Source organism: Hoplias malabaricus, chromosome 7, assembly GCF_029633855.1.
Source record: "Hoplias malabaricus isolate fHopMal1 chromosome 7, fHopMal1.hap1, whole genome shotgun sequence".
NCBI lineage: Eukaryota > Metazoa > Chordata > Actinopteri > Characiformes > Erythrinidae > Hoplias > Hoplias malabaricus.
The window spans coordinates 7,597,733-7,614,560 of record NC_089806.1 but is presented as its reverse complement, the minus strand read 5'-3'; positions in this window follow the sequence as shown (position 1 = coordinate 7,614,560).

The following is a 16,828-nucleotide window of genomic DNA, read 5'->3' as shown; positions in this document are numbered from 1 at the left end:
TCCCCGGTCCCATGCTTCTTGTTATGTGATTGTGCAAGCTTCCTTTTGAAAAGTTCCTGAAATTATCATTAAAACAGCACGGCGCCTCTGTTTTGTTCTTTTTATAATTTCAATTTTGACTTCCCTCTTCCTGGAGGAGCGCGTGTCTCCAGAGGAGCCCAGCTGCTCTACTTACCAGGAACTCTCTCTTTCTAGAGATCCCTGTGTAGCCTCTTATTACTCACACAGAGCACGGCCAGCCCGGGACACACTCCCAAAACTTAACCGCTGGCCTCCATGAGAGGGGGGAGGGACTTCAGCTTCTCTGGCAGTCTGGTCTAAAGGGTCATTTATGTTCATTTATATTTTGTTTAAGAAAACAATGACTAGGCTTTACACATTGTACTAATTATAACTGGCATTCATTCATTCATTGTCTGTAACCCTTATCCAGTTCAGGGTCGCGGTGGGTCCAGGGCCTACCTGGAATCATTGGGCGCAAGGCGGGAATACACCCTGGAGGGGGCGCCAGTCCTTCACAGGGCAACAAACACACACACACACACATTCACTCACACACTCACACCTACGGACACTTTTGAGTCGCCAATCCACCTACCAATATGTGTTTTTGGAGTGTGGGAGGAAACCGGAGCACCCGGAGTAAACCCACGCAGACACAGGGAGAACACACCACACTCCTCACAGACAGTCACCCGGAGGAAACCCACGCAGACACAGAGAGAACACACCACACTCTCACAGACAGTCACCCAGAGGAAACTCACGTAGACACAGGGAGAACACACCACACTCCTCACAGACAGTCAGCCGGAGGAAACCCACGCAGACACAGGGAGAACACACCACACTCCTCACAGACAGTCACCCGGAGGAAACCCACGCAGACACAGGGAGAACACACCACACTCCTCACAGACAGTCACCTGGTGGAAACCTACGCAGACACAGGGAGAACACACCACACTCCTCACAGACAGTCACCCGGAGGAAACCCACGCAGACACAGGGAGAACACACCACACTCCTCACAGACAGTCACCTGGTGGAAACCTACGCAGACACAGGGAGAACACACCACACTCCTCACAGACAGTCACCCGGAGCGGGAATCAAACCCACAACCTCCAGGTCCCTGGAGCTGTGTGACTGCGACACTAACCTGCTGCGCCACAGTGCCGCCCACTCAATTTATTATTATCAGCATTAAAGATTTAGGGGGTTATATGGAAGAGTTTTATGTTGTAGGGTGTTGCAACCCCAGCTTTGTCTCCCTCAGTTTTTACAGCAGCCAGAAGGTAACTGCGGCACCATTTAAGGTGGAATGGCAAAATCAGCGACTCCACATCAGCTGTGTTGTATTACAAATGGTTCATGTACGTTGGGTCAGTAAAGGAAAACGCATTAATAATTTCTGGCATTAACCTGGCAAACACACATTATAAAAACACAACTCCCCCTGTTTGTGACTCTTGCAGTGTTGCAGTCCAGGGGCCGAGGGACCCCCCAAACTGGCCCCAAATCCTTTGAGACCTTCCTCACATCTGCTGTTTATTGGCTCTGTGTGAAAGTGACAAAACGAAGCTGTCCTGACAATAAGCTGACGGCAGGCTTTTCTCTGGCTCATCGACCCTGACACATGCTCGCGCTCTACCCCGCCTGTGACATAAGGAAAACAATAGCCATCTCCTGAAAGTCAATATTGTGATAAACGTTGGCCTCGTGCCTCCACGGCTGTGCGGAGTGACTGGAATCAGCCAGACTGGGCAACCTGCTGAAGCACCTGAGAGGAGACAAAAAAGGAGGGCGCACACACAGCCTGGGAACGTAGTGTGATCTTATGTAATATAGTGCTAAACAGGTTTGGATATGCTGTGTGTTTTATTATCATGAGAAACTGATTTTAGACTGTAGCCCGAAAGCCTTTAAACCTTTTGAACTCTTGAGTCTGTGATTACGTAATTAATAAATTATCAATTCATGGGAGCACAACTATAATTCTGTAAATTAGTTATCAGCTACTGTCCACTGGTGGCGCTGTTTCTCTAAATACGTATTTGTACAGCACCTGTTTCTTTTAGCTATAGTGTTACACAAACATAAACACTGGGCTTCCAGCTACGTTTAGACTTTCATTTATCGTTAGTGTTAGCATTAAACAAACACACAGTCACTTTTTATTGTTTTGGAGCTTAGGCTGTGTCCCGACTGTGGTCTACAGACTAATACTATACTGAATGTACTATGTACCAGTGGCGGATGCTGGTCTTTCAAAGAGGGGAAGCTCAATTTCGGCCTACATCATAAAATGTGTGGGTTTATTTATACGTAAATTCTACCCTCCGTTCCTTTTCAAGAAAATGATCTGTGACCCTGTCGTACCAACAAGGCGTCTTTTCCAGGGACGTGACTAGTGTCCTCTCAATGGCCAGCAGAGCTAGGCTGCTTAAACGGCCTTGGCCCATGTGAAGTGTGTCCGCCTGTGCTCCCACGGATCTTTACACCAAAGGATCGCTGATTCGCTCATTTCACTGTCAATCAAAAAGGGATTCAGCCTCAGACAGATCATCCAATCATCATGCAGAAGCTGAGTGTCCGGGCCAGCCGAGGCCAGCCCACTGCCCCATAGACCCCCAGAGACGCTGAGCGTCCGATGGGCGAGACAAAGCCCAGCATTTATCCAATGACTCGTCTCGTTTCGCTGCACTTTGCTGCTTCGCTATTGAACTCTGTGGACTGTTTAAAGCACTGTGAAGCTGCGGGAATGATTGAGAGGAAAGCCGTGTCTTTACCAGTGATAAGAAGCTGATTCTGAACAAAAGTTGAGCGCGTTGTAGTGCATATTTATTCAATGACATGTACACACAACAGTATATATTTGATCACTTATTTTTTGACATTTTAGGGGAAGCTGAGCTTTCCTTGCAGTCTTAGAGCAATCGCCACTGCTATGTACTAAAGTATAAGTTAAGTACAGAACATGGACTGTTGCTATGACAACACACATCATACAATTGCAACATTGTCACCATCTTTTTTCAAATGGTGAAAATCTAACACCTCCTTCCACACCACTTATTACTTTACAGTACTTAATGAACATCTTATTCTGTTTATTCTATAATATTTGATAATTCTTTCTATTAATAATAATAATAATAGTAATATTGATATTATCTGTTCATTTTATTTTTATATATTATTTCAATTTAATTTGTTGATTAATTGGTGATTATTTGTTTAATTCATATGTCAACTAATTAATGACTCAATTAATTAGTTGTTTTCCAAAGTATATAAAAATATATGTTCAGTTTAATGTTTGTGCTTTGGCAACATTGTTACTGAAACAGTCATGCCAATAAAGCCAAGCCGAACTGAATCAATTTAATTGAGTAGAGTGTTAAGTTTAGTTTAGTGTTAGGTAAAGGGTTAAGTGTTAGTAATGCCATTAAACTAACAGTTTATGGTTTAAAGTTAGATCTAGAGTTTAGAGTTAGGTTCAGACTTAGCTGTAGGGTTATTCTTAGATTTAGTTTGTGTGTCCATGCATGTCCTCAGAAAATAAACACGACTCTCGTGCGCAAGGTGCAGTACATGCGTAAAAAGTAGGGGGCAGTGCAGTAGCTTTATTGTTAGTAGTCAGTATTAAACAAGCACAAATCACTGCCTAAGGTTTAGGATTAAGATTGTGGTTAGGGAAAAGTTATTGCTGATTTTGTCATACTGGGTTGCCAGATATTCACTTGTGAATATAAATGATACATATTTTAGAAGTATGAGTGATGATCTTTTAGTAAAATACGTATAAATTCACCTGGAGACCAGGCTGAGGAGGAAAGCAGGCCTGGATTTTGCTCGTGGTTTGTGGAGGAACCAGAGGAACATGGGGCCTTGCTTTTTTAAGAGTGCTTGTCCTTTCAGGCATATGCTGTATGAAGGCATCTATAGTTTCCAGGGGTTTTACCTCCCCCCTCCCCCCCTCGTCTCGTATCTTTCCCAGAGCCAGTGGGAGCCACCCCAGCCCCACACTCCCCTCTCTTCTCTGTCCCATACCAGAGCCATGACTAGTCAGAGGTATGAGGAGATCAGAAAGGCTGAAATTCCTCCATCCCACCCACCCCGAGGAGCAGCCTGAGAGAGAGCGAGGTCGTTTACCTGTAATTATGGCGTGGCTCGCACTCCTCGGCGGGACAGCAGCCAGCTTTGCTCTTGCTTTTATGGGGATTCTGGGCTTTTCTTGTGGTCGTCGTGTTGCAATTAAAACCGTCTCCAAGCTTTGGGTGGCAAAGGCGCTGAGGCAGACACGGCTAAGAGGAACGTCTCGCTGCAGGCGATGGGAAAAGCATAGGATAGGAAAAACACACTTAATTACGCTTGACAGGTATCTATTAAAGCGGATTTTTGTCCAGACCTCGGAGGTCTTTGCATAATTCAATGAAAATATACATAAAGTCGTAATGCCCACCGAGATCCACAGCTTGTAATTATTGCATGGCGGTGTCAGATGGGTTACCTTGGCGAGCACAGTAGATTAAGCAGTGATCAATTGGCTTTTTTCTCAGGTGTGTGTTGCGACAGGTCGGCCGGGGAGTGTTTTTCCACTCCGCCTTTGATGTGGAGTCTCATGGCTGCCAAGGCGTCTGAGATGGAAGATGGAGTGAACTTGGACCCGTCTTTCTTCTTCCAAAGTATCACAAAGTGTGTGTGTGTGTGTGGGGGGGGGTTCATCAGCACATCCAGCCAAAGACCTTCACAATGGCCGTGTTGTATCCTCTGGCTCCGTCTTCATCCACAGCGTCTGGAAGCCAAAGTGGGAGGAGGATGAGGAGGAGGTATCATCATCTTGGACAGGTTTTACACCAGAGCTCTCCCACTTTCACTGTATTTAATGAAACAGGAGTCAAGGGTCAAAGCAGCATTTCCTGCCCCTGCGCTGCTTCTTCAAGAACAATTACACAAACTCCACATGCAGATTTATACTCAGTCATTCACTCACTAACATAATCACTCAGTCACTCCAACAATCACATACACACATGTAGCCACTAACACACATCATTCATTCACATGTAGCCTCGTCACAATCATATACTCAATCACTCACAACCATACAGACAAGCACTCATTCACTCACTCATACTTATGCAGCCACTACCGCACCCATTCACTCACTCATACTTATGCAGCCAGTACCGCACTCATTCACTCACTCATACTTATGCAGCCACTACCGCACCCATTCACTCACTCATACTTATGCAGCCACTACCGCACTCATTCACTCACTCATAATTATGCAGCCACTACCGCACCCATTCACTCACTCATACTTATGCAGCCACTACTGCACTCATTCACTAACTCATACTTATGCAGCCACTACTGCACTCATTCACTAACTCATACATATGTAGCCACTACTGCACTCATTCACTCACTCATACATATGCAGCCACTACTGCACTCATTCACTCACTCATACTTATGCAGCCACTACCGCACCCATTCACTCACTCATACTTATGCAGCCAGTACCGCACTCATTCACTCACTCATACTTATGCAGCCACTACTGCACTCATTCACTAACTCATACATATGTAGCCACTACTGCACTCATTCACTCACTCATACATATGCAGCCACTACTGCACTCATTCACTCACTCATACTAATGCAGCCACTACCGCACCCATTCACTCACTCATACTTATGCAGCCACTACTGCACTCATTCACTAACTCATACATATGTAGCCACTACTGCACTCATTCACTCACTCATACATATGCAGCCACTACTGCACTCATTCACTCACTCATACTTATGCAGCCACTACCGCACCCATTCACTCACTCATTCATATGCAGCCAGTACCGCACTCATTCACTCACTCATACTTATGCAGCCACTACTGCACTCATTCACTAACTCATACATATGTAGCCACTACTGCACTCATTCACTCACTCATACATATGCAGCCACTACTGCACTCATTCACTCACTCATACTTATGCAGCCACTACCGCACCCATTCACTCACTCATACTTATGCAGCCACTACTGCACTCATTCACTAACTCATACATATGTAGCCACTACTGCACTCATTCACTCACTCATACATATGCAGCCACTACCGCACCCATTCACTCACTCATACTTATGTAGCCACTACTGCACTCATTCACTCACTCATACATATGCAGCCACTACTGCACTCATTCACTCACTCATACTTATGCAGCCACTACTGCACTCATTCACTCACTCATACATATGTAGCCACTACTGCACTCATTCACTAACTCATACATATGTAGCCACTACTGCACTCATTCACTCACTCATACATATGCAGCCACTACTGCACTCATTCACTCACTCATACTTATGCAGCCAGTACCGCACTCATTCACTCACTCATATATATGCAGCCACTACTGCACTCATTCACTAACTCATACTTATGTAGCCACTACTGCACTCATTCACTCACTCATACATATGCAGCCACTACTGCACTCATTCACTCACTCATACTTATGCAGCCAGTACCGCACTCATTCACTCACTCATATATATGCAGCCACTACCGCACCCATTCACTCACTCATACTTATGCAGCCACAACAGCACTCATTCACTCACTCATATATATGCAGCCACTACCGCACTCATTCACTCACTCATACATATTTAGCCACTACTGCACTCATTCACTCACTCATACATATGTAGCCACTACTGCACTCATTCACTCACTCATACATATGCAGCCACTACCGCACTCATTCACTCACTCATACTTATGCAGCCACTACCGCACTCATTCACTCACTCATACTTATGCAGCCAGTACCGCACTCATTCACTCACTCATACATATGTAGCCACTACTGCACTCATTCACTCACTCATACATATGTAGCCACTACTGCACTCATTCACTCACTCATACATATGCAGCCACTACCGCACTCATTCACTCACTCATTCATATGCAGCCACTATCTTATTCATATATTCACTCACTCACAACCATACAGGCAAGCACTCATTCATTCACTCATACTTATGCAGCCAGTACCGCACTCATTCACTCACTCATTCATATGCAGCCACTACCGCACTCATTCACTCACTCATTCATATGCAGCCACTATCTTATTCATATACTCCCTCACTCACTCACAACCATACAGGCAAGCACTCATTCACTCACTCATACTTATGCAGCCAGTACCGCACTCATTCACTCACTCATTCATATGCAGCCACTATCTTATTCATATACTCACTCACTCACAACCATACAGGCAAGCACTCATTCACTCACTCATACTTATGCAGCCAGTACCGCACTCATTCACTCACTCATACATATGCAGCCACTACCACACTCATACACTCACTCATTCATATGCAGCCACTATCACACTCATTCACTCACTCATTCATATGCAGCCACTACCTTATTCATATACTCACTCACTCACAACCATACAGGCAAGCACTCATTCACTCACTCATACATATGCAGCCACTATCACACTCATATACTCACCACGATTGCAGTCATACACATTCTCATTCACTCACTCATACATACAAGCACTAATTCACTCACTCATACATATGTGGCCACTATCTCCCTCATCCACCCTTCCATTGTCCATCATTTATCCAGGTCTGGGTTGTGGGGGAAGTAGTCCTGACCTCCATCTCTCTAGACACTTCTTCCAGCTCTTCCAGGGGGATACCAAGGCGTTCCCACGCCAGTCGAGACGTGGTCTCTCCAGTGTGTTCTGGGCCTTCCCTGGGGTCTCCTCCCCATTGGACATGCCCCAAACACCTCAACTGGTTCCTCCTGATGTGGAGTAGCAGTGGCTCCACTCCTAGTCTCACCCAGACGTCTGAACTCCTCACCCTATCTCTAAGGGAGAGTCCAGACACCTCATACATATGTAGCCACTATGTTCACTTGCACACTTATTCACTCATTCCCACACTCACTCACTCATACAATCACCCACACAGTCACTAACGTGTTCACACACTCATCAACTTCAACTGATCTTCTCAGGAGACCTGCTTTCATCTTGTCAAAGAAATCTAAACACCTCTGAAGTCTTAGAGGCTGGTTGTGTCTCATGAGACCCCAAAAAAAGGTTACGTGATGTTGAGGTATGGGCTTTGGGGTGGTCAGTTTGTCTTCATTTCCTTTCCTCAGTGAGGGCTTCAATGTCTGGTCCATGTCCTTTCAGACCCACAACAAAGAAATACTACAGTTCCGAGCACTTTTCAAAGTTCAACTACAGACCTGACTGGCTGTACTTAGCGGGTGCAGATGCCCTTTAAGAGCTGTTTATCTGATGGGGAAAGATCAGAGAGCTGCTGCATGGTTGATACTCGTCCCATAGCTAATGAAGAACGGTCTGTGGCTGTGGTGTAAACTGAGAGCATGCCTATACTTCCCTGTGTGTTGTGCCTCTTGTGAGGTTTGATAAGCTTCACAAGGCATTGGCAAAAAAAAATCCCCTGCAACACAATGGGAAACTGAAATTGCTGAGTGAGAAATGTAAAAATATCAAGTGTGTTACATATGTTTTCATATTTCTGACGGGTGCGTGTGAAAGGTCCCGCTGTTAGCACTGTCTGCATGTAATCAAGGTAATGTTAGCACAGCCACCAAGTGCTCATTGTTGTTTTGTTCAAAATTATTAGCCTTTGTGTTCAGGAAAACCCAACATTAGAGGATTAAAACACAGATTACTAAAATTGCTCATCAGTTTGAATGGATTTTCTAAAGCCTGTCCTACCTAGCAATGGTTGCTATGGTTGTAAGTGGTAAATTGTAGGTTTTTTGCATTCTTTCATTCACTTTAACCCAGATTTACAACATTCTTGACAGTTTTGGTTAACACTAATGTTCAGTCTAATTTAATCTACGTTTAGTAAACTCTCATCCAGAGTAACTCTGTCTGACAAAGTGCTCCGTCCTCTTGTTCAGAGCAGACATTCTCAGTAGGATTAGGGGGTAATACGTGTTGAACTAAGACATTGATTAATACAAGAGAGGACTAACGGACTAAAGACAGACATACAACATAAACACAAGTGCAACACCAAACCATGATAATTGCTGATGTCTGGCAAAAAGAGACATGGTTCATGACATCAAGAGAAGTCCAGATGTCTTGCTCAGAGCAGGATTAGTGGTCAGTTAAACACTGCACACAGGGATGAGTCTTTGAAGACTGCAAGGGGCTGTGCCATTCAAGCATTCCAGTCATTCAACATGCTTGGAGGAGAACACTAAAGGCCTCAGCATACTTATGGCCAGGGCTGGACAATAATTAATGTGTGGGTTTCCTCCGGGTGACTGTCTGTGAGGAGTGTGGTGTGTTCTCTCTGTGTCTGTGTGGGTTTCCTCCGGGTGACTGTCTGTGAGGAGTGTGGTGTGTTCTCCCTGTGTCTGCGTGGGTTTCCTCCGGGTGACTGTCTGTGAGGAGTGTGGTGTGTTCTCCCTGTGTCTGCGTGGGTTTCCTCCTGGTGACTGTCTGTGAGGAGTGTTGTGTGTTCTCTCTGTGTCTGCGTGGGTTTCCTCCGGGTGACTGTCTGTGAGGAGTGTGGTGTGTTCTCCCTGTGTCTGCGTGGGTTTCCTCCGGGTGACTGTCTGTGAGGAGTGTGGTGTGTTCTCCCTGTGTCTGCGTGGGTTTCCTCCTGGTGACTGTCTGTGAGGAGTGTTGTGTGTTCTCTCTGTGTCTGCGTGGGTTTCCTCCGGGTGACTGTCTGTGAGGAGTGTGGTGTGTTCTCCCTGTGTCTGCGTGGGTTTCCTCCGGGTGACTGTCTGTGAGGAGTGTGGTGTGTTCTCCCTGTGTCTGCGTGGGTTTCCTCTGGGTGACTGTCTGTGAGGAGTGTGGTGTGTTCTCCCTGTGTCTGCGTGGGTTTCCTCCGGGTGACTGTCTGTGAGGAGTGTGGTGTGTTCTCTCTGTGTCTGTGTGGGTTTCCTCCGGGTGACTGTCTGTGAGGAGTGTGGTGTGTGTGTGTGTTGCCCTGTGAAGGACTGGCGTCCCCTCCAGGGTGTGTTCCTGCCTTGCGCCCAATGATTCCAGGTAGGTTCTGGACCCACCGCGACCCTGAACTGAATAAGGGTTACAGATAATGAATAAATGAATGAAGTATGATGCTTCACTGAGCTGTAATATGGTGAATTGATCCTCTGTCATTGCTACTCTTGGCTCAGCACTGCAGAATCCAAAATGTGTAAGTGTTAGAAGCAGGCAACCTACCCTGATTTCGGGACAGTGCTGTAAAAGTGGATTACACTCTGCAACTGTAGGGGGAGCCCAGGAGCAAAAACACCAAACCTTACCTTGTGTTGCTAAGCTCTTTACTTAAGATTTGACACTAAAATGATCACGCTGACAGGACCCTACAGGGAAGGAATTCACAGCAAACAAGATCACATCCCAGTGTGAGCGGGTGCTATTTCAGGACAGATTTGTTACACCATTTCATTACATTCATTCTGGTTTTCATTCTGCCATCCTGTGTCTCCTACTGATATCAGCTCCGCTTTCTTCCAGCTTTCCCAGGATTGACTCATCCACCAAAAAAAAAAAACCCTAAGCTTTTGCACTGGACACTTCCTGATCACAGTCACTTTGGTACCACTCTCCGTTTAGTTCCAGGCCAGCCGCTGGTGATGTGCTAATTAGACTAAACGCCTGACAAGTGTAAAAGTCATGTCCGTGGAGGGTACAATGACACCGTTTCCTGCTGCTTCAAACTTCTTCAGTGCCACCTCATTTGATCACTTTCAGACGGAACTACCCTCAGCGTTTTTCTTCATTACCTGTAATACTGGAACACTTCAGCTCAGGTTAGAACTGTGGGCACGCTTCGGGACGGCCCCGGTTTCACTGGCTCCGGTCGAATATTGTGGCTGTGACGTCACACACCACGCATGTTTCTTTCATGTTTCTCCCCCAGACTCTTCTCACAGAGAGAGATGACACCATCCTGTACTCTCTGTATCACTCACATTTTTCTGCAATGAAAGCAAAAAATAAAAGAAGAAAATAGTTCCTGGAATACAGCTAATCTTCTGTTAACCCTTTAACCTCTAGCTTTATCACTCAGTCATTACCGAGTTATTACGTAGTTGTTAATATTAAGGTGTACTGGCTGCTGTTATCACTTGGTTATCAACCTTCAGGGGTATCATCCACAGTTATGGGTTTTAAAGGGACGTTATCTGCAGTTATTACTGAGTTATTAATCTTATTAACAGTTATTAGTCAATGATTAATCTTAGGAAGTGTTATTTAGTGTTATTATGTAGTTGGGGTTGGGGGGGAGGGTGCGTGGAGCTAATGCGGTGGTTGGGGGGCACAGTAAGGCAGAGGAATGTGATACACGGTGAAGGTCACTGTGTCATTTTGTTTCGTGAACTTAGAATTCACCGTTCTCTATTAATTTCAATGTTTAATATAAATTCCAGTAGAGTCTGGAAGCAAAAGTGTGTCTGTGTGTGTAATAACATAGTTATAATTCATGTGCAATTGCCTTCTGGATCAATGTAGCGTTGTCTTTTAAAGGTTCAATAAAATCTAATCTTAGCTTTACTTATTAAGCTGTTGTTAATCTTAAGGGTTAATATCTACAATTAATAGTTAATATCTACAACTAATTACTACCCTGTTATTAAGCTCATGAGATATTATTTACAGTTAAAAATGAGTCATTAATTTTAAGGGGTGTTATTATATAGTTATTAACCTTAAAGTGTATTATGTGCTGTTATTAAACTTGATTTAAATTATCTGCAGTTATTTATTACTCTTATTTAATAATACAATTCAGTTATTAATACAGTTATAATACAGTTATTAACTCTAACCGAGCTTAGTTGGCATCATCAACAGTTAAACTTTAAGACTTATAACACACCTGCAGTTATTACTTTGTTATTCATCTTCAGGTTTGAAGTGCATGAAATTACTGCATGAAAAACAATAAAACGTTACCAGGGAAAGTATCATTTGCGTTAGTGATACATGTATATATTTCCATTCTTTTTAATGCATACATAGCGTTATTGTGTTGGTTTGGCTGTGACTCATTATGGGATTGTCACTGTGTCATTAACACCATGAGAATGAACACAACTGAGAAAACAGTGAAACACAGTAGATTTGTTTTGATGGGTTTGATCTGTTTATGCGTCTGTTTGTTGTTGCCTCCTCAGACTTTCAAAACAAGGACGAGTGCACAGCTCGGTTTTAATGTTGTTGAAGTTTGGGGAGTGAAGCAGCAGCATCAACACCTCGGTTACAGCGTAGCTCCTCTGATTTGGTTACATTCGTAGTGTTACTTCCAACACTTAATATTACTCAGTTATTCATCCTGTTATTGGCTATTTTTATTACTCTGTTATTAACTACAATCTTACTAACAAAGATTATGTAGCTATGATGAGTATTGTATAAAGTAGATAGATATTCTCATTTGTAGCCAGCTGAGAAATGTACAGACACTGTGTTGAAAATGTAGCTTTAATCCATCCATCCATCTGTGTGTGTGTCAGTGGAAGTGGACGTATTTAAAGATAAACTCTACCTACGTTTAAATGTGGGAGGGGCACTTTGGACATGGCACTGCAGTGATGTAGGGCTTTAGAGGTGGAGCGGGCCTAGGAGTTAATGATAGAGACTAGAAAATGATCAGCAGTGAGTGGGTGAGTTGTCTTCAACCCCCCAGAACTCTTTGTCACACCATTGTCCATGATGAATGGACCAATAGAAATGCTCTGAAATAATTGGAATACAATTTTTTTACATTGACTTCTATTGGAATTTAAGACAGGTTTGTCCTTCCCCTGTAAAGTTACTATTTTGAGAGATGCATGTTTTTCTTTGGGCAGCGAGGATATAAATTAAGGTGGCCATTGATATTACACATATTACCGTGATATTCCGACATGTTTATGTAATGCATCATCGCAGCTACACGTAATATTGCGTACATTCATAACATGAGTCAGGAAAGGTAGAAATTAGAGTTCAAAGAGGAGTGACTTCAGTCGTGTGGAGGTAGTTTGTAAATATTCCAAATATTTTTATAAAATGTCAGAACCTTGGTAAGTTACGGCTGTTTACAAAATTAGCACACGTTGACACATTCATTTGTTGTTTCTTCTGAATGTTTGAAATGGTTAGATTTGTACGAAAATAAACTGTAATGAAATAATTTTTAAATATTAAATTAAATATATTATAAAATTCGTTCATTATCTGTAACCCTTATCCAGTTCAGGGTCGCGGTGGGTCCAGAGCCTACCTGGAATCATTGGGCGCAAGGCGAGAATACACCCTGGAGGGGGCACCAGTCCTTCACAGGGCAACACACACACACATTCACTCACACACTCACACCTACGGACACTTTTGAGTCGCCAATCCACCTACCAACGTGTGTTTTTGGACTGTTAGAGGAAACCAGAGCACCCGGAGGAAACCCACGCAGACACAGAGAAAACATACAACACTCCTCACAGACAGTCACCTGGAGGAAACCCACGCAGACACAGGGAGAACACACCACACTCCTCACAGACAGTCACCCGGAGGAAACCCACGCAGACACAGAGAGAACACACCACACTCCTCACAGACAGTCACCCGGAGGAAACCCACAACCTCCAGATCCCTGGAGCTGTGTGATTGCGACACTACCTGCTGCACCACCATGCCGCCCTAAAATCAATATATTTAATATTAATATAACATTTATTTTGTTGCAATAATGTGTTCATGAAATTAATACAATACGTCATATCACCAAGAATGTAATTATCACCAGAAAAACCCTGAAGTATCGTGATATTATTTTAGGGCCATATCGCCCACCCCTCGTGTCTCTGTATTTTGGGATGATGACACTGCGTCTATAACAGAGTTACACCTGAAGGGGCGCTGCAGAGAAGACACTGACCACAATAATCTATTATTTTGACAGTTTGGAGAAATGTGTTTAAATCTGAAGCATGGGTATTTCATTATTACAGAGCAGTACATTTCAACTGTTCATTAAAATAAAACTAGGTTTTAGGGGGTGATTATTCTGGTTGGAGTTTACACAGCATTACACTGTATTAAAGTATATCATTAAGATATTACAATAAAATAATACAGCAAAACGGCGGCAATAATTCGGCTGCTTAAATGTTAAGACGTTATTGAAGGTTCCCTGCTGTGGTGTAGAAACGCGTGACTCAGATATTATCAAAACAGCCTTTTACAGGAATTACGTGAAGAGTTTTAAAGACTATTTGGATGGGATTAGTTTGTATTACCGGTGTTAAGCATTACCGGGGTTGTGCATTACCAGCATTCCATGATTTTACTCATTGATTTTCATTGTGAAGTGTCCTTGAATTAGAGAAAGGTGCCGTTTAAATTAAACATCATTGTTATTATTATTACTCTACATCTTAAATATATTAAATATGGCTGACATTTTGAGGTCACGTCAGTCAACGTCTGAGGAACGTTCAAAATGAATTATTTTGACGTGTGTCTTATTGCACTTTTAAAAATAAAGTGTGTTTTTTCAACCTCTCGGTTCTGCTGACCACACAGTCCACCTGTTGCTCTGCATACTTTGTTAACCCTTTGTGTGGAATGGGTCAGACACAGCAGCGCTGGGTTCGTTAGTTAGTTTCAGTGTCATGTCCAGGGAACGTTCTAAGGCTATTTTTCTCACTGGGTTGCCAGATCTTCTTGTAAACGCTATTTCAGTATAATATGGAGGCGCTGTGATCGACGCAGGTCCGGAACGCTTCTGGAAAAAAGGGATTCGTATGCAGCTGACAAAGCGACACAGATGTTTATTCCAATTAACTGTGGAGAGTTCAGAAGTTCCACTTTTTTTTTTTTTTGCAGCTTGCAAAGATGTGAAGAGAGAGTGGAGCTTCCAGTGCAGGGCCAGCCAAAGTCACAGGGGCAGAAATAGTACAAGGGATTAGAGAGCGAAGGACAGCCCTTTACTATTCAGACTTGGCACGAGCAAGACAGCCACCGGTACAAGTGAGTTTTTTAATGCATTCCATTTAACTTTAATTACTCAAATCTCTGCGAGGGCACACAGGAAGAAAGCCTCGGCGTTTGTGCTCGGCAGATTACCCCACTGCCCTGCCAAGTCGGCGCATAGCTGCATCATAAGATAGAATTCAAATTCAAATGTGGGCTAAAGAAAGTGCAGCTGTCACCCCTCTGGCCTGCGAAGACCCCGGCGGATCAAAGATGAGCTGTCCTCCGTCTCTGCCTGTGTAAAAATGAGCCGCTCTCCCGCTGCCAGGGTCTCATCTCGCAGCGCGTCCCCCCGAGGCCCCTAATCCTCCACTCCTCACGACACACTGACGCTCTGAATAAAGGCATTAACCCCAAAAAATAATTACCAATTAGAGCAGAGCGCAGAATGGCAGCAGGTACTGGGGGAGAGGCGGCAGGGGGGAGTTAAGCGCTGAAGCTGGGGCTGGGGCTGGGGCTGGGTCGATATTCCGCTGGCTTTCTCCTCGAACCGATAACGAGCGATACTTTGTGATACCTCACTCCTGATATCCAGATCCTCAAAGTGACACACATGAAGATCTGTTTCCTGAAGAGTCTGTTCACACCAGGCACTGAGTGATTGGGTGAGTGTGTGACACTGTCCACAGGTGTGTGTGTGTGTGTGAGTGACTGGGTGAGTGAGTGAAACTGTCCACAGGTGTGAGTGTGTGAGTGACTGGGTGAGTGTGTGAAACTGTCCACAGGTGTGAGTGTGTGAGTGAGTGAAACTGTCCACAGGTGTGTGTGTGTGTGTGAGTGACTGGGTGAGTGAGTGAAACTGTCTACAGGTGTGAGTGTGTGAGTGACTGGGTGAGTGTGTGAAATTGTCCACAGGTGTGAGTGTGTGAGTGACTGGGTGAGTGTGTGAAACTGTCCACAGGTGTGAGTGTGTGAGTGACTGGGTGAGTGTGTGAAATTGTCCACAGGTGTGAGTGTGTGAGTGACTGGGTGAGTGTGTGAAACTGTCCACAGGTGTGAGTGTGTGAGTGTGTGAAATTGTCCACAGGTGTGAGTGTGTGAGTGACTGGGTGAGTGTGTGAAACTGTCCACAGGTGTGAGTGTGTGAGTGTGTGAAACTGTCCACAGGTGTGAGTGTGTGAGTGACTGGGTGAATGTGTGAAATTGTCCACAGGTGTGAGTGTGTGAGTGACTGGGTGAATGTGTGAAATTGTCCACAGGTGTGAGTGTGTGAGTGACTGGGTGAGTGTGTGAAACTGTCCACAGGTGTGAGTGTGTGAAACTGTCCACAGGTGTGAGTGTGTGAGTGACTGGGTGAGTGTGTGAAACTGTCCACAGGTGTGAGTGTGAGAGTGACTGGGTGAGTGTGTGAAATTGTCCACAGGTGTGAGTGTGTGAGTGACTGGGTGAGTGTGTGAAACTGTCCACAGGTGTGACTGTGTGAAACTGTCCACAGGTGTGAGTGTGTGAGTGACTGGGTGAGTGTGTGAAACTGTCCACAGGTGTGACTGTGTGAAACTGTCCACAGGTGTGAGTGTGTGAGTGACTGGGTGAGTGTGTGAAACTGTCCACAGGTGTGAGTGTGTGAAACTGTCCAGAGGTGTGTGTGAGTGTGTGAAACTGTCCACAGGTGATGGACTGTCCATGGCGTGAAAAATTCGTCATCGTTAAATTTGATAAATGAATGACGTAGTTCCATAAGATGAGTGAGTGAATGAATGAATGTACAATCCTTAAGCGAAATC